Source organism: Anser brachyrhynchus (genome assembly GCF_964034855.1).
Source record: "Anser brachyrhynchus genome assembly, chromosome: 19".
Classification (NCBI taxonomy): domain Eukaryota; kingdom Metazoa; phylum Chordata; class Aves; order Anseriformes; family Anatidae; genus Anser; species Anser brachyrhynchus.
In genome coordinates, this window is record NC_137712.1 from 7,947,471 (window position 1) to 7,966,239 (window position 18,769).

At 45.2% G+C, this 18,769-nt stretch overlaps 1 long non-coding RNA gene across 18 annotated transcripts in view; it reads right to left on the reverse strand.

Annotated features, from left to right (window-relative positions):
• LOC308180202 overlaps positions 1-18,769 on the reverse strand; it is a 272,118-nt gene that overhangs the window by 12,166 nt on the left and 241,183 nt on the right. For 2 of the 18 annotated variants that reach the window (XR_013940809.1, XR_013940812.1), the window contains exon 11: positions 1,475-16,846. This is a non-coding gene — a long non-coding RNA (uncharacterized lncRNA). Of the gene's footprint in view, positions 1-190; positions 16,847-18,769 lie in introns of those variants that run through there. The other 16 variants (XR_013940810.1, XR_013940811.1, XR_013940823.1 and 13 more) reach the window with 14 other exon arrangements.

Here is an 18,769-nt window from a genome sequence, read left to right on the forward strand (position 1 = left end):
GTTTCAGATAAATAGGACCAATTCAAACAAGGGATCTGAAAGTCAGGGGTATGGAGAATGAAACAAGCAAAAAATAATTGTAATAATAATAATAATAATAAAAGAACAAGGATCAATATCTCTAAAAAAACCCAACCAAACAAAAAAAACCTGAACATTTAATTTTATACAAACCATAAAGTGTACACACATTCTGTGATTTCCCAGAGGTCTTCTGGCTGATTCTATTTTCCTGTAAAACTTGCATCTTTACACACTGCATCCACAATTCCTGTCTTAGCATGAAAAGTACATTCAGACCGCAGGACATCCCAAGCGATTTATTCCCTTGATGCTGCTCTTGCTCTTCTTTTTCATCTTCAAAAGTCATATATTTATCAATTGGCATCTTCTACGTTTTGCTGTGATCCTTGAAAGAAAAATCCCTTCTCATTGCCCTCACTTTGGAAAACCACAAAGGCAAAGGCAGCACCACCTTCAAGTGGAGTGGCTGGAGAAGATGCAGCAAAATGTTCAACTGAAGATTGCAGATAATGCAGGATAGGAAAATGGCTCTAAAACTGATCTTTTCCCCAAACTGGCAATATGTCAACATCCTGAATTGCTCAGAAGCCTGGCAACCTCAAATTCAGGTTGAAGGAGACATTCAGACGTCTTTCCTTACCTATGAAAGCATCTATGCCAAATTCCCAGCTTACCATTATGGCACAGCATGATTCAGGCTGAATCACCTTGAGGATTTGGCCCTTTCTAAGAAGACTAGAGATCAAAAACTGTTCTCTACACAGCAAGGTCAGTGCATCCCATGGTCTTGTCTGCTACATCAGTGGGGAATGGCTGCGGGAGGCAACTTCTAAGGTTAGATACATCTAAAGGCATTTGCCTTCGCCTAAATTTGACTATGAAAAATAAAGGTGATGGTCCTGTCTCCTTGCTGATGAAGTAGATAATTGGTGAAACGGTGTGGGATAGTATCCAAAAAGGCCAAAAGTGCAAATAAAAATCCATCACAAACACACACAATCCCCAGCCAGCTCTACCTGTGTCTGCTGCCTCCAGCACAGGGACCTGTAGGATAGGACTCTGATGGGCAGTGCTGCTCAGCACCCTTGCCCCGTGCACAGCACCCTTCCCCACCGCTGGCTCAGCCGGAGGGCTGCTCCTCTGGCAGAAAAGCACGCGCCAGTCCCCAGGTCCCCCGGTCCCTTTGGAAGGCAACTTCTGGCTCCTTTTCCCACCTGCCTGCCTGTGGAGGCTTGGCTTTTCATCTCTTCCACTTAACACAGAGGTGAGAGGAGGGCAGTCTAAAGAAAAGGATGAAAAACAAACCAGAGAAGGGGAAAAATGCCCACTTAGCAGCAACTGAAATCCCCCTCGATGACCAGAGGCAGGCTCTGTGAGGTTCCCTCAGTGACAGCCATAAGGACAGGAGGTAGGAGACAAGGGGACAGAAATCATTACGCTGAAAACTCACTTGAAATAAGCAGGGGAACATGGGTCTGCGCCAGGCTGCAGCTCCCATTACTGCTGCTGTGTTGAGTGGTGCTTATCATCCTGTGTAGTTCAGGGAGCTTTCAGGTGATTGCTCTAAAAATACCTTATCTGCAATGGTTAAAAATAATTTCCTTCTTTCTATTTATTGACCTCCTTCTTTACCTGTATGACCTCCCATTCCCAAACATCTCTCAAGGATTTAAAAATAACAATCAGTCTTTTCTTCCTTGCCAACCTAATTTGATTAGTTCATGCAGCTCTGTTTAATTGGGTGCAAGCAGAAAACGAGGACCTAACAGAGGAGCTTTTCATTCGCTATTTGCCATGACACTCAGACTGATTTCTCCTCACAGGAGCGAACCAAACTCCTCGCACGCTGTCCCCAGATACATTTTGGGTGGTGCAAACATTAACTGCAAGCTCTTCTGAGCTCCTGCTTTGTTGCCCTGGAGGTCCACAGTCCCAGGAAGAAGTATGGACAGGGCAAGAGAAGGGAAAATAGAGGCAGAGAGTAAACTGCAATGACTTGCACTGTGCATAGATTAACGGCTGCATCTTTTTCTAGTTGCAGCTTTTCCTTGCTGTGCCTTCTCTCGTACAGTTACAGGCAAGGACGAGCCAGTGCCTGGCCAGTGTGGCTGGGTCTGTGCTTCGAGGACGTTGTTTAATTGTTGCCTCTCGCAGACTCAAGTGGGAATGTATTTCTTCATTGCTGGTCTTCTGACAGCAACGGGAAGCAACCTTGAACCTCAGCAAGGAGAACTAACTCCATAACACTGCCACTTCATACTGAATTGTTTCTTTAAGCCAACAGATTTTTATTTCTTATTTTTTAAACATTAGCTTATGTAAGGGAGAAGGCTGTGTTTGTGGGAGCCCGCAGGGGTAGGCATGGAGAGATGGGCAGGATGCCTGTCCTCTTTTGATTTAGAGGGAAGATTTAGAATTATACCATTCAACCTTTGCTGGAGATAGGGTATTATTTAGCAAGCAATGGTATCAAATACAGGGAAAAAAAAGTCCAGCAGAACAGATACAGATGCACTTCATTTAATTTAGTACTTTCATGCTCCTCACTTCATGATTGGGGACGCAGAGAACAGCAGCCACTCTGTGCTGCAAGCACAGCTTTTTATAAGGACTTTGCAGTACCTTTAGCCCTATTAACACTTGCTGTATTCTACTCCCAGGCTTAATTATTCATCTTATACCCAAAAGTGCAGCTATGATTAAACTGAAGAGCAGTTAGGCATTTTCAAATGGAAGTGACGCTGCAGCAGTGGAGAGAGGCGTATTTCAAGGGTATGAGCTTGTCCCTCTCCCCCGCCCAGATCTGCTCTCCACTGAGCTTTGCATTGCCTCTGTGTTCTTCTGCTGCTCAATCTTTAAAGATGAGCCATGATGTTTCCCTCTCTCCCCCCTCATGATTACATCTTTTAGCTCTCTTGTGCCATTACCTTTCCCCTCCGTTGATTTGCCTCTGCAACAGAATTTCTGTATTGCTCTCTCCGCAGGCTTGGATGAAAGCCCATTGAAGACAACTGGAATTTTCTTACTGACTGCTGGAAGACATTATTGAAAGGAGGAAACATTAAGGATAACAAAACTTAACTGAAGCTTTCTGCCTGGGGTTTGGGGATGGGTTAAATGACTTCTCTTTGTGCTCCCAATAGGCTTTAGTTTCTCTGACTCTATGAAACTTAAGGAAACCATTTGAGCACCATTCTGAAGGACAAAGATCTGCAGATCCCAGGAGGAAGCACAAAATGGTCCTTTGAAGGGGTTTTCTACTGAGGAGTAAACTTTCTCACCTAGCTCTGAATTTTCAAAGTAACTTGAGACAAACGTAGGTAAGAGTGAAGTTGGCTAATTTCTGCCAAAAAGTCAGGCTTCTGGTTGGAAATAGTCATTTAAGCCATAGAAAGGGAGGCTGTTACCTTCGGAGGATGAGTCATCCCACCCACTTCAGACACCGCACATTAGAAGAGGTGACTCATGCTCTGGAAATGCCTCCCTTTCTCTTTGCAGCCTGTAGATGAAGCCTACATCACTGGCTTAGACATGTAAATTTTACTCGGCTAAAACTAGTTAAAAGTAATCTTTGCTTTGCTGAAGAAGACACAAATATTACTGTGCCTCACAGTACTGCAAAGTTTGATGATGGACATCAAGCCACTGCTGTACGATCCGGCAAGTGGAGCTGCATGATGGACCACTGGCCCTAAACAGGACTGAATTTAGTACTTGCTGCACATGGATCAGTTGTCCCAGCCTTAGACTGTAGTCTCATCTGAACTCTCTTGGGAGACAGCAGCAATTCTTTCCGTGCTTCCTGCTATTGGGTAGAGGGCGAGCACTCAGAGCCCAGGTTGTCTTCAAAACCCCCTTCCTCCTCCTCTGCCATGCCACTTGGCCATCACGATGCGTTCTTCCCACCGAGCTCCTCATCCTTAGTCCAATGTCTCTGGAAGGCTTGGCTTGGTGTCTCTGACACCACCAGGACATCCCGAGACCTTGTGGGCTGATGAGAGCTGAGCACAGGACCCCGTTTCATTCCCCAACCGCAGCCACAGCTCGGCTAGCTGGGGCTGCCCTCGCCTTGTCGGGCTGGACGTACCCAGCCCAGCACTCCACAGCATTTCTGGAGCACGGCCAATTCTCTGGTGAGAGAGCCTGAGAGCAGTGTTCACATTTTTCATTTCCAGAAAGCCACATGACAGAAAAGAAGTTAGGACTTGTTCTCGCTCTCTCTTGCTCATAGTTTCTCCCTCGCATTTTGTTGAGGGCTGCGTCAGTACATTCATTTATAAAACTGACCCGAAGACAAATGCGCACAAGCTTTCTTGCCTTCCCACTGCTATCTTGGAGGCAAGGCTCCAGTTTTTAACCATATGACACAGTGAGATAAGCCTTACAATAAAAAGCAAACAATGCAAGGCCAGCCCCGGGCCTCCAAGCCGCGATCTCCGTTTGTTCAGCATTTTCCCAGGAGGTTGCTGGAGATACCTGTGGGTAAGGCTGAATGCAGAGAGTCAACTTTGCCGAAGCAAAGAGCACAGCATTCTGGGTTATTAAACCATTTGTCTTGCAGCCCTGGGGAAAAGGAGTTTGCTACAGAAAGTCACAAATGGACTGAGTTTCCTCGTCTCAAGCTTCCTTCTCTCCGCTTCACAGCATCCCCAGCTTGGCACCATTGTAGCATGAGCACCAACGTCTGGTGAGAAGAGAGCAGAGACCGACAAATGCAAAAAAGGGATGTGTTGGAAAAGCTATTTTTGAAACTGTCTCTGGCTCTTGACTGCATTATCTCCACATCTCCCCCCAACAGTATTTTTTTCGTTGTTCATGGTAGGCTGAGGGTGTTTTTCAGCATGGTGTTATAAGGACATTCATCAAGAATTTTCCTTAAAAAATTAACAAAACCAAAACAAAAACAGAGCTGAGATTGTCAAAAAATTCATTCTAAGAGTAAACTATATTCTCTGTGGCATGGTAATACAATATGCTGTTAAATTCTTTCACTCAGGAGGGAATAAAGGATATTTGAGCATAAATGCATTATCCACAATCCACAATAGCACAGCCTATCCCCCTGTGGATAATGCTATTAGTGCTACATTTCAAATTAAAAAGCATATGCTCTTCTTCGTTCAAAAACAAGGGAGTGCTGCCCACTTCCTTCACTTGACTAAAAACAAAAGCTTTTAAAGTGATAAAACAGCATTCATTTGATAAAAACAACCATCTGCACCTGATTTAGCTAAGTGTTTGCATTTAAAGACAAATTGCTGGTTGGGGAAAAATTAAATACAAGCATGAAGGTTGACTTGATTTGACCACAAACTGGTATCTACTATCCCCACCAGTACTAACCTTAATTCTGATGCCAAATCGTGACCTTAAACAGCAAGTCTCAATCAAGGGCTCTTCAAATCATTTTACTTACAACCCCCCAAACAATCAGGTTCCCAAGCTCACCTCCTCCCTTCTCAGCCTATTAGTCTGTATTAGTTTAAGTGGGTTGCTTATTAAGTTTTTTATATCTTCAGAATAATTTGGAAAGACACCAAGGTCTTAATGTACCAGATTTCCATAACGCAACGTGATATTAACAAACATCAAACTCCATCAATGATCTGTGCAGCAGGCATCCTTAAAGCATGTAATTAAGATAACAGAAGATAACATCAGCCACAAAAAAGAAAGCGGAGGAGGGAACACAACAGCAGATTTATGAGGAGGATGCATTGAGATCACCCCTTTGAGGTTGGGACATAGCTGCAACATGGGAACAGTGAAAATGTTATTCTGAGGGCGCACTAAACTGAGATGAACAGTTTTTGGCATGGATCATCCTCAGAACAACAGCAGCTAGCCCAGCCAGAACGGAAGATGGATGGTCAAGTACAAAGGTGTCCCTCCAGAAATGGCTATTCAGACTCTTATAGAGAAGAACTCAAATGTTATAACCTTTCCCTAGAGTTTTTAAATCAATGAGGAATATAGTAAAGGCAGCAACAACAGCTAGCTGTCAGAGAGTGCTCTTCCTTAGTAGATCTCAAAGGCTTTGCAGAGGTCAGAACTGAGTTCCACACGCATTGACTCTCTCGGTGTAGTTCCTGTGCCGTTCTGCCAGGAATCCCCCACAGATATGGATGTGCCATGGCAGGGACAGGGGGGGTGCTAACAAAACAGGCTGTAGCGAAGCCAAAATCATCACTATTATCTCTTTGCACTTTCAAGCATCAACCAGAGTCCTCCATCAACTGGGCTGTTTGCACTCAGTTTAGGAGTGAAGCGAGGAAAGTACTTTCTTTCCAAAATGTTCCCGTAGGTTTGGGAAGTGTTTGTGGCTAAGCACACCACACCGCCTAATCTCTTTTCACTGGTAGATGGCTCGATATTTTTGTGCTGGAAAGTGTGGTTGTGGATGTGTCTGCTGTTCCTGTTTCTAGCATAGCTGAGTACATCCATACACAACTGAACATGTATATTTAGACATTAAAAAAAAAAAAAAATCTCAGCATATCATGATAGCAAGTTTATTTCCCACCAGAAGGTTCCATCCGTTTGGGCAAAACTCTCTTCATTCCTAGACCGTAATAGAGAAACCCAAATATATACTTTAAATAACAGCAGAGAAGGGAGATTACAAAGCCCATTTTAGACGCATAAGTAACTCTGGGCTGATAAAACCCCCTCTCCCTACTCACACCCCCCAGTGTCAGGCAGAAAAGTAAGCCAATTTGTCACTGCTGCTGCCTAGTGCCAGTATAAAAGTGTGTGCTGTTCCTGTTCCTTTGCCAGAGGTCAGTGGATGCAATGTCTCAAAGACTGAAGGAAAACAAACGAGTGCAAACATAATAAATTGCAAGGAAGAAGCTCTGTCGTGACTGGTGTGAAGGTGGGGGGGATGATTTCTACTGGGGAGGGCAGGAAAAAAAAGAAGAAAGAAAAAAAGATGCGCATGGTTCATCCGGCACACGACTACTTTAATCGCTTTGCGAGGGGATGGCTGGTTTCAAGGACAAATGGATAATACATGTTTCGCTGGGGCCGATAGCGAGATAGTGAGTATCTTTGAATGCACTGATACAGCAATTAAGTGAACCAGTGTCCTTGGGCAGCTGCTGAGGTTTAGGAAAAGTGGAGTTTTAGACAGCACTTCAAGTTTTTCTTCACTAGCAGTGGGGATGCACAGAGAACACGCTACTGTGAGTGCTGGCAAGAGGAGGATGCCTGCCTGGGGACTCCACTCCCTCCTCCAATGCCACACTTTGCAGCTGCGGAGTCCTGCTGCTGACCTGTTATAGCTCCCTGTCCTAACCTGTCCCTTCACAGGGGCAGATGGAGGGACACCTTGCTGCCATTCCCATGCCAAACATAGAGGTGCTCCTCAGCGATGCAGGGCAATAGGAGAAACAACAACCTTTAGTACCCTTGAGTTGCTGCACATAGCAACAATTGAGCCAAAAAAAAAAAAAAAAAAGTGCAACTGGGTTTGCTTTTCTGTGCAGCTTGGACAAGTTTATTTTATGGGGTGATAAAATGAGATCCTGCTTTTGGTATCCTCAAGTGCATAGGGATGGGTCCAGCACTGCCAGTGTAGACCAGCAGCGCATGCACAGCAGATCCCTAAAGACCTCTAGAGAAACAAGAGCAGAACAGATGCCATTTTGGCTGACCACAGAAACTGGGAAAAAAGCCCTACTAAGCTGGAAGTCGTACAAAGCTTAACAGCTAGATCTACAAACGCGGTGTCCGTCTCCTACCAGGAACGGGCTGGGCACACACAGAGACATCTGTTAGCTGATGAGCAATGGGTTGCAAGAGTTTCACAACGGAGTGAAATAAACCCTTAATTCCCACTTTCCTCCCAGCTCTGCCACATTCAGATTGGTACATCCACGCTGCATCACTCTCCATGCTCAGGGTCACCCACAGGGAAGTTACATCGCACCTGTGCGCTGCAGTGATTAACTTCTAGCCAAAGGTTTATTAGGCTAATTTTGCTGCTTTCTAATTTATTAGACTCATTTCGCTTTCCTGTGAATTATCTTCCCACAACTGAGATCATTAATTCGTTGGATTTCTTTGCCAAATATTTTTTTTTTCCTGGAATTATTCTTCTGTGTCTTAACTTACTTGAATTGTAAGCTTCTACAGGTTGTCCTTTTTTTTTTTTTTTTTTTTTTTGTTCTGTTTGTAGTCCATCTAGCACTTTGATTGGGGGCACACTGTCCCTCTGTGAGATATATATGTATATAATAGGCAGTGCATTGTTAGTACTCTGAATCCCATGTTCACGTTGCGCTGGTTAGTTCTGACACAACCCAGAGTTCACATGCTGTGTATCTGTCCCCCTGATTTCATATACATTTCTCTATCAAAGCAGGTTGTTAGGACTGAAGCTCAGAAACAAAGCTGAGTCCCCTCTCATATTTCCCTGTAGTCATTCCCAAGCATTGGAAAAGGAGGTTCAGCCACGGAGCAAACAACAGCTGTATTAATTAGGCTGTTATTTCTGGAAAGTGTTTTGAGGTATTTTCTCACTGTTATTTTGCTCCCTTTTGTGGAACGCCTGTGCCTTGTGACCCCACCTGACACTCTCACCACCATCCTTGCTCTTTCAAGGTATCTTTTATTGCCCAGACAAAGGGAAAAAATATATATTTGAATGTGACCACCAGATAGGCCATTGCTGACATCTCTACAATAGAAAAAGACATTGTGGAATAAAGACATCATTGGTATTATCAGGAAACCAGGTGTGGGTAAAGAGGGCCGAGGTGTTATCACACATTACAAGGATTAAAGGTTGCCAGCCTTGACTTTGGCCACGCTAGGGCAGATTCTCAGCTGGTGTAAGCTGAAGTAGCTTGAACAACAACAACAACAAAAAAGAGCTGTGTCTATTATATTCTGTGACTTCATTGCAGTCGAAGAACACATGACGGAAAGAGATCTCGAAGGTCATTACATCCAGTCCCCTGCTATCTCAGGCAACTGCACCACACAATCCCACTCATAAACTGATCAAGCTTCATCATAAAACCAGTCAGGCTGCTGCTTGCCACCCACTCCTCCTGCTGGAAGGCTGTTCAAGAGCTTCCCTCCTCTGCTGGCTGCAAAACTCTTTCCAGCTTTCAAAGAGAATTTATTAAACAGAATCCATTTCAGCTTGCTTTCTGAATGCACAATTTTAATCCAGATGGGGGAGGAAGCACAGGATGGAGGGAGTTCTGTGCATTCTTTTATTTCACAAATCTGGGAAAACCTTCCTCAGATGTAGGAAGCCCACTGCAAGCATGAAAGGTAGGGATCAGCTTTTCACCCATACCTTTCCTTCTCTTTGGGCATGGCGTGCAGGTGATGTCCCTGCAGCTGCTGAGCTTTCTGCCATTTTACTTTAGTATTTTCTTCAAAGATTGTTTTCTCCCAGGCAGAGCTTTTACCTCATGGTAAAATACCCAAGGACAATTAACAGCAAGAAGAAAGCATCTTTATAAATTGTGTGTCCAAAATCTCAGAGGAACCATAAGAAATCTACAGGCAGTTCACTCAGAAGGAGTGCACAGGATCACCAGGCCAAGCTTGAACATCATTAAATGCTGAGAACTCCACAGCAAGCAGCAAAATGGGTTAATTCTGCCCTCTGGACCCTGAATGTGTTATGACAGTTTAACATGGAGAATAATTTAGACTGTATCCATTTATCCATTCATCTAACTAAGATACTTCATAGTGGGTGAGGTCTGCTGATGACACCCAGTTTTCCTTACATTGTGACCAGCTTGGAACAGGGGCATCTGACTGATGCCAATGTGCGTATGGATGAATCAGTAGAGATACGGAAACCTGAGTCTGGCCTTATTCTGGACACAGCACTGGTGACAGACAAAAGACCTCTTCGTCTTAGCCCAAGCTGATAGAGGGTGACATCCCGGGCTATCAAACCATGTCCTGGGCTTGGGTCTCTGTGAGCATGCTGCAGGTATATTTAGCCAAGAAGGTTTCAAAGCCTGGCACACACGATATTTTTCTCCCTCTCCTCTAAAACATTCTTGACTAACATTTTCACCTTGCTGAATATGAAAAAAATATCAGAGGAAAGAAAAATGCTTTATAAAAAAAAACCACACATATATATATATGTACATAATCATCTCAGCAACCAAGATTTCTCAAGAGGAATGTGATGCAATGAAGGGAGAAGGAGTTCACTTCTGAACTTCCATTTGTCTGAAAAAAAAGCATACTGCTGTTTTGGCTCTTTTTTTCTTTATTTTTTTTTTCAGGACCAAAATGACAGTGATTAAGAGATTCATTCAGTGAGCTTATGAGCTTATGGTCCTTCCTTCCCAGTGCACTCTCCCTGGAGGAGTTAAATTGGAAATCCAAGGAGGTTTGTGACAGTGGGGAGCTTGGAGGAGTGGGGGAGAGCTTATTTCAGCAGGTACCGTGGGCGGCTGCAACTCCAAGCAAAGCAGCAAAAGGTTGTTCTCTCTGCCCAGATTCATCTGGCTTAGAGCTCTCCAGGCCCAGGAATGGGTGTATTCACAGACCCAAGTCTGTTAAAAGACAGTTAAATAGATTGATGTACTTTCCTTGGAAGCATCCTTGGAGATCTGTGTTTCAGTCATAGAGTAATAATGGCAGAATTTCACTAAAAATTTGTACAGACTCTCCCTCCATCCCTGCTGTCTCATTGACTGCATTTTTGTTGCGTGTGTGACAACCACAACATCTGTAACATACAAACCCCTGCTGTAAGCTAGAACCTGAAAACATAAGCTGTTGGTAGGGCTGGATGGCGTGTGGTAGCCTGTTCAGGGCCTGCTCAGCTGCGAGCGCCCTGCCAGGGGCCTTGCCTTGAACGGCGCCATGTGGGCCTGTGGTGGGCAAGGCTGGGCCTGGGCAGGATGAACCAGCCAGCAAGGCCTGAAGCTGAAGCTGGGTGTTCGCACCGAGGCCGGAGAGTTGCTGTCAGTGTAGAAAAGCCTAAGATGGCTTTCCTGAACTCAGAGCCACCTCCTGACTTGCCCTGAAAACGAGGAGCCCTCTCTCAGAGTAAATGCTCTTCTCCAGTGAGGAACACTGCAGCTGATGTAGTGTCCTCCAACCAGACCATCAGCAGCAGGGAGAGCCCTAAAGTCTGTGTATGGAGTGAGAAAAGCCTCCAGAGGCAGTTCCAGAATCCTTATCTGCATACCAAACCCTGCAGCTCCAGTACAAGCTATTTCTATTACACATTTCCTTCTTCCTTTGTCTTCCTCAGACTCATTTTTTCTTTCTTTTTTGATTTTCTTTTCCTCTCACAAATTTTTACGCTTTCTGGCTCCATCACTCTCTCTTTACGTTAGCCCCATCTTAGTCTCCTGTTCTTCCATCCTGTTTTTCCGTCCTGATCCATCAGAGCAGATCACCTCTTACCTTATATCCTAGGTTGGATATTAGGAAGAACTTCGTTACCGAAAGGGTTGTTAGGCATTGGAATGGGCTGCCCAGGGAAGTGGTTGAGTCACCATCTCTGGAGGTCTCAAAAAGATGTTTAGATGTAGAGCTTAGTAATATGGTTTAGTGGAGGACTTGTTAGTGTTAGGTCAGAGGTTGGACTAGGTGATCTTGGAGGTCTCTTCCAACCTAGATGATTCTGTGATTCTGTGATCTTATTTTCCTTCCTTTTTCTCGGTCTATCCCGGTCCTTCCCCCTCATCCCTGCCACTGCCTGTCCCCAAGGCTGCCCACCGGTGGGCTCTGGGGACAAGGTGTGCTGCAGCTGGTGCCATAAGCTGGAGCCAAGATGATGCCTCTCGGTTGTGCTCTTTGGGAGCACTGTGGACATTTAGCATGGACATTTAGGTAGGACACGGGAGCACACCTGTCCCTAACAGGCTTTGCAAATCAACTTCAGAAGTGCGAAATGGGTCAGTAAAAACAGGAAATTAAATTGATGTCAGAAGCTGTATATAGATGACAATAAATAGCTTCATAGGCTTAAAATTCCCCCTCACCTGGGATCTCTGGCTCTTGGCTGAGTAAATAGGTGCTGCAGCATATAGATCTGAGCGGAGCAGAGGACAAGAGCAGCTGCAGAAGTCAGCAGGGACACCAGCTGCTTAGACCTTATGGAGAACCCTACCTAAGGTGTCCATTGTTAAGCAAGGCAGAGAGGTAATAACATATTTGTATTTTTTTTTTTTTTTACTGAGTGGCAGTATTTTGGATTATAAAATAATGTCAGAGCTGGAGGTGTACATAATAACTTGCAATAAAAAGTAAAACTGCAGGAAGAGTTTCCCTTATAGGCTTATTTTGTCAAGTATTGTTCCACATTTACTTTTTTCCCTCTTAAACTAAGAAATAGATCCTCCCCCTGCATTGTGAGAAGCACCTTTTGAAGACAAGAAAGAAAGAATTGCAATAAAATAGTAAAATATAAAATATAAAATAAACCTTGGAGCCCACGGCTCTACTCCCAGGTGAAAGGAGATTTCAAAGGGAAGCATCTGTAATTCAGATTTCTGAACAGCAGTGAAGAGGAGCCCCACTACTGACTCGTTCCCACTGAAGAGGCTGAGGCCGTATTCTGACTTGGGAATAAGCCACATGGGCCATTTGCATCTCACTCCTTGGTGTGGTCAAGGACACAGGCAAGTTAAATTTACCTGGGTACTGACAGCTGAGGATGCTCATGGGAGAAAGGGTGAAGATGTTGAAAACATCAGCCTGTGTGTGTGCGTGTACATCGTGTGTATGATTTGAAAGGCTGGGCAAGTGAAACATGGGAAATCTCTGTCACGGATAGCAGAGCTGGGAGAAAAACCAACAAGAAGAAAACAACCCTCCGAGTGCCTTCAGCTGCTTAGTCAAATGAATTCTGCAAGTCACTCAAATGACTCAGATCAGGGCTTTACCACCCGGCTTCCTCCCACCTTCTCCTTGCGTTGCCTGGAGAGGCCGGATCCTGCCGCAGTGAGGAAACTGCCTTCAGCTGCTGTTGTCCACCGAAAGGGACCTGTGCCTGGGGCAGACAGCTGGGTGCCATCGCTGCTTCTCGTACAGCACACCCGAGGGGGCCCAGCGGAACCTGGGAGCAGCCCAGGCCTCAGGGGAGGTATGCTGCCAGGGGAGACACGATTTGACCAACATTTCAGTTATCCAGCCAAGCTGTGGCACTCAGGTGGCCGTGCCTATTGCCAACTGACTTAGGACTAGCAGGTTTTTTCCTGCTTTAGCCTTCTCCAGATGTAGATGGCACTCGCTACATCACATCCTCACAAGCCTGCAGTCTGAAGGCAGTCCCATTGCTTCCCAAGCTTGACTATTGACTTTGGTGGGAACAGGAGGGGGGTAATTTGTGCTTTAATTCTGCAATCAGTGATCCTCTATCTTCTCAGGTAGCGAGTCTCTAGTGTCCACCTCCCATATTTGTCCCTGCCAAGGACCACTGGTCTTACTCTGCTCCAGCAAAAGCCCTCAGTCAGCACCAGCAAATTGAACCAAATGTGCTGATTTTAATTTGGATGAGAAATGAACTGTAATAAGCTTCCCATCACCACCAGCAGCCCCCTATGGCTCCAATATTTGAGCAAGAGCTGCACTGAGCAAGGGGAAAGTATAATAACAGGGGCTGTGCTGGATGCTCTCCACCTCTTCGCCCCACAACCATTTATTAAAAGTGAATTCCTGAGGGTGTTTGGAATCTACCTCTGAGTAGCAGAGATAATAACATTGAAAGCTTCGATGAGAACAGCCTGAGCTTCCAAATTTCTGAATCTATATGAGATTTTGAACTCCTGAGGGGTTAATATAGCCAGGTGAGAGAGTGGACAGCTAACCTGTATCAACCGGCCAGACAGGCATAGTCGGAGCTACAGGAGATGTTGTGGGTCACAGGAAACCCCTCTCACACTCCTCAGCCTCCTTCCAGCCCCCTCTGCGTGCCTGCAGTCCCACTTGCAGGGTGAAATGGCAGCAGCAGAGCTGGGGGTGCTCTGGCAGGGCTGCCCTCCTCTGACATCTCCTCCTGCCCCCAGGGTGCTGGGGCTGGTGCTTCTCTCGTTGTGTCCTTGCTACAGCAGTGTCCAGCCCTCAGCATTTTGGTGTCCAGCTGCTTTCTGCAACATTAGGGGAGGGCTTTGACCCACAGAATCACTGGCAAGTTTAAAGACACCTTGGCTGACACCAAGAACCATTGGACATGAATTTGTCTCACTAGAGGACAGTCCTATGGCTGTTTTCTTCTCAATCAGTGGCCACGCTCATCCAAAACTCTTCTTAATGCAAGGTATTACTATACCCATTTTTCCTGGATTTCTTCAGCTCATTTTGCTAGAATAGCAAACTGGCAGGACTTCTGCTAACTTCCCTTGTGAAGGAGACGTGCTGTCACAAGGCTTGTCATTTTTGTTCGAGAACAGCACTTCCAGACTAGATTTTGTTCTCAGGTGGGGAAATGCAATCCTTTGCTCTTATACAATAAGATCCAGGCTGTATTCAAAGTCTTCAGCAAACTTTATTTAATTTTTTTTAAATCCCAAGAGTTATGTCTGAAAACAGCTGTGTAGACATTTTCTGAAAGTGAGCCCTCCTGTAACTAATGCACCACTGCCTAACAAATATAACCTCTCCTGAGTTAGAGGGAGTAACAAAAGTTCTGTGCCTTAAACTTCTGAATTGTTTCCCCCCCATGGCTCTAGCAATTCCAAACCTTTAAAAGGCAAAAACACTAAACTATATACAATGTGAAGGATCTAGGTTTGTAGCAGCCATATCTGAAATTATTTTCTTCCTTCTTTTCCTTTGGTCAGCTTGTATGGTTTGAGATGAAATGGTTTCACAGCTCAGTTTAAAACTGGGGAGTGGCACAACCAGAAGCAGAATGAGAACTGGTGCCCGGACACACACAGAGAGGAACGAAGAAGAGAGGTCAGGACCAGCTGACTGGCATCCAGCTCCATGGACCTCCTGGGTCTGACTTGGGTCACCTTTGTGGCAAAGAGTCAGTTAACAAATCCTTCCCAGTCCTGGCACTTTTAAATCCCGAGAAGAACACAACCGACCCAGCGCATGCAGAGGCGGGACAGAAGGATGGAACTTGCCAGCTGTTCCCAACACAAGCCTCGTGTAATTAACAGGCACCGTAAATGAAGCAAAGCCAACATGACAGTCACAGCTGCATTGTCTTCTTTGCTGAGCTTTGTCTCCTCCCGACCAAGTGCAGACATCAGCATCCCTTGCTTCTCTGGGTGCCAGATGCATCCCTGAATCCCCCCCGATGACTTGGGCCTGGCCCACTGTGTGTGCTGAGCAGCCTTTTGCAAAACAGACGTCTCTGCCCATTTGCGGTGACCTTTGCTGACCCACCCTGGCACTGGCAGCCAAAGGCTTCTGCTGACCTTGGGTGACCGCCTCTCCTTTCCAATCGTGTTATCGCTCTCTACTGGATTGCCTGCTGCAGCAGAGCTTCCTTAATGTCAAGCAGAAAAAAATGGATTGGGCTGAAATGCAGGGAAATGAATTCACAGGCTGTTATAATGAAAATAGTTTAGCTTCAGCCAACTTTATCATTAAGCCCATAACAGAAGGCCATGGTGTGTAGAGTGCCTCCTTCCTGCTCTGCACAGAGAGACGGCAGCGAGGAACTCTGCACACCCTCTGCTCACACAGCCGGGTGAGTGGGAAAGCCAAATTTTGAGTGCTGCGTTCTCCTTTCAGGATGTACGCAGGGTGTTAACAACCCTTTCATCTCCCCCTTCACCCTACCCCTTCTCCAAACCCCTTCCTCTGTCCCCAGACCCTTCCATGTTTCTTCATGTGCCACGCATTCCTGATTTCATCTCACCTGTACGCAGCTTTCTGTTCCCTGCCAAACTTCTCTTCTCTTGTACAGGACCTTCAAACCATTCTCTGTATGAAACCAGTCCAACTAAAAGGTCTCCTGTCTGCAAAGACAAACCGGTCTCTGGATGTCAACAGTTCTTTTCAACATCTTTATTCCTCCACCCCCCCCCTGCTGCTGTTTGGTGTCTGGTGGCTCTCCTTCCCTCTGTTGAAGCTGATGGTGTCTGATGTGGTCTCTGGGCAGCGGAGGGATGATACGTGGGGCTGAATATGTCCTGTAGCTGAGAATAAAGCTTCACAGAGACGCACTGAATGCACAGCCCTGGAGAGGTGGAGGGAACGCAGTAAACCAATGTGAAATACTGCAGTTGGGACAACTACAGGAATTGTTGAGAGGTAACTAATGACAGCAATAATTGAAGCTTCAGCTCTTTGGTACAGTTCCCATTTGTGCTGATTTCTTCCCTTCATTTCCATGCTTTCCTGCCTCACCCTTAATCTATCCTATAAAGTCAGCATGTGTGCGAGTGTGTCCTGCTTGCCAGCCCGACAGCCCCTGATGATGGGTTGCTGATCCCGTGAATCAGAGAGCTCTTAAGCCCTTTCTCATCTCCTCCAAACACATCCCTTCACTCTGGATGAAGCAGTGAGCTTCTTACATATCTCTCAGTTGCCTGGTTACCAGGTTAACATTGATGACAAATGCTGGGTGACAGTTTGTTTAACACCGCTTCCTCCGTGATCTGGGCTCCAGACTTCCCTATTCCTTACCTCCTGCGGTGTCGTCTTCAGATGCCCTTGTTCACGGTGTCTCTTTCCAGTAAGCAGCTACTTGCATCCTCTGCTCAGTCTAGTCTATCCTATAATCTCCATGTCCTCTGATTCAATTTCCTTGTCACATTGTCACAGACCAGATTCGCCACGATCCCTCAAAAAGTTTCTGTGATTTAATACCTCCAACCTCAAGAAGGCTGTTGCAGGAAATGCCAATGCATTTCCTCTCCACCTGCAATGGAAATAAGATATCCACATCATTGATCCCTGCCTTATAAGCTCTCAGTCCCGAGGAGACATGTCTGTCTTTATCTGTGTTCACATATGACCCCATATAACAGGATAGAGTCTTATTGTTGAAGCTGTAATATAAAGGAATTATATTAGTAATAACGCATGTGACTGCAGAACCTCTCCTTCCATCACTCATATGCAGATGATGCCCTTTAAAACACAGGCCACCTCTCTTCTATATATTTATAGCGTCAAGCACAATGCAGCTCCTACGTGTTCCCGTAATACAAATAAAAGATATCTTTAAACCCACATTTATTGCATATGGAAAATGAGGAAGGGCTTTCATATTCCTTAGTTTTAGCTTCTCCCTAAGGACTTTTTGTCCTTAACAGTATCAGCGGCACTGTTGAGTGTATGCATCTGATTTTGCAGCCCCAGAACTTCTCAGAGAAGACAACTCTAACCATTAAAATCTCTGCTAGCCTGGCTCAGTGTGATCCTAGCGTACCTCTAATATTTCAGAGCATCTTCCTCCTGTAAGCTAAAGCGTGACCTCAGTCATCTCATGGCCAAAAGCACTCTACAACTGAATGGCCATTTGGAGAAAGGTGTCTCAGAGGCTGCACGAGAGGCATGGGTCCAGCTGGCAAGTGGACTGATCAAAATATATTTTATTCTTCCAGTGCTGGAGCCCAGAGCTTTTGGATGAATATGTGCTTAACTATTTATAATTGACCTTTGCACAAAAGAACATGAAATTTTTATAGCCTAAAGCCTCATTTATTAACTTTACTGGAGTGTAAAATATTGCTGTTTGCTATAAATTTGTACCAGGACAAACAATATATATGCTAATTAGTGGCTGTGCAGCCATTCGGGGGCGTATGTGCTCACCAGTCATTTCCAACAGGCAACAGAGAAGAATGGAATAGACAAATGACAATTGAGTAGTTTGATACTCTCTGTTCAAACAGTGAAGTCTGAAGAGGTGAATTAATGGTGTTCATTATAACAAGTCCATTTCCTTTTCATTTCCTTTATAAATTAGTCCAGGTAACATGCTGTGTCCCTGAGAGAGCCGATCAGAGGCAACCTGCTGAGATGCACCTGCAGAACCGATCACTCTGGAGTTCTTTCATCCCTCCTTACTCAGCTTTTCCCTTCCTTTGCCTTCCTCCAGCCCACCCATTCATCTTCTCCTTTCTCTCTTCCATCTACCCTTTTGCCTTTTAGCCTTTCCCCTATTTTTGATTTTACATTGTTTTTTTTTTTTTCCCTTCTGCTCTTGTCACTCTTTTCTTCTCATTATTCCTTTTTCTTTCTACCTTTTCTTTATATTTTCCCTTGCTTCTTTTTCCCCTTGGTACCTTCCTCTCACCACATATTATCCTATTAGTACTTAGGGGATCTCGTTGTTATTTTACAACCTTTGCCTCATATAAGGACAGATACCTAAAGCTCATCAAAACTCAGTATGAAATACAAGTAATGGGGAAAAAAAAAGGGGAGTGAGGTGTGTTTAATTCCATGTGGCTGAATCAGCCGTGTCATGGTTGGTTGGGAGTGAAGAAGAAAGATTGTAGGGATAACAGAAGGAGCTTGTTGGAAACATCTACAATGGTCCAGGATCTGCAGCTGCATCTTCACATCTCCTGTTCCTGTGAGCATGTGTTTGTCACAGTTATATCAGTACTTACAGGCTGAAAGGATACGTGGCAGAGTGCTGGCAGGGAATGTGACAGCTCTCACTTGTCTAAGGGTAGGGAAGGAGGTGACAAGTGCCATTCTTAGGCTGGATGGACACCCAACCTGAACTGATGCTCCTTGGAAGGTTCCCTCCTGTCTCCTCTCCCTGCACCCCTCCAGGACACCATCCACAGGACAAAATGAAGCAGCCAAGATATGAATGGGGAGCAGC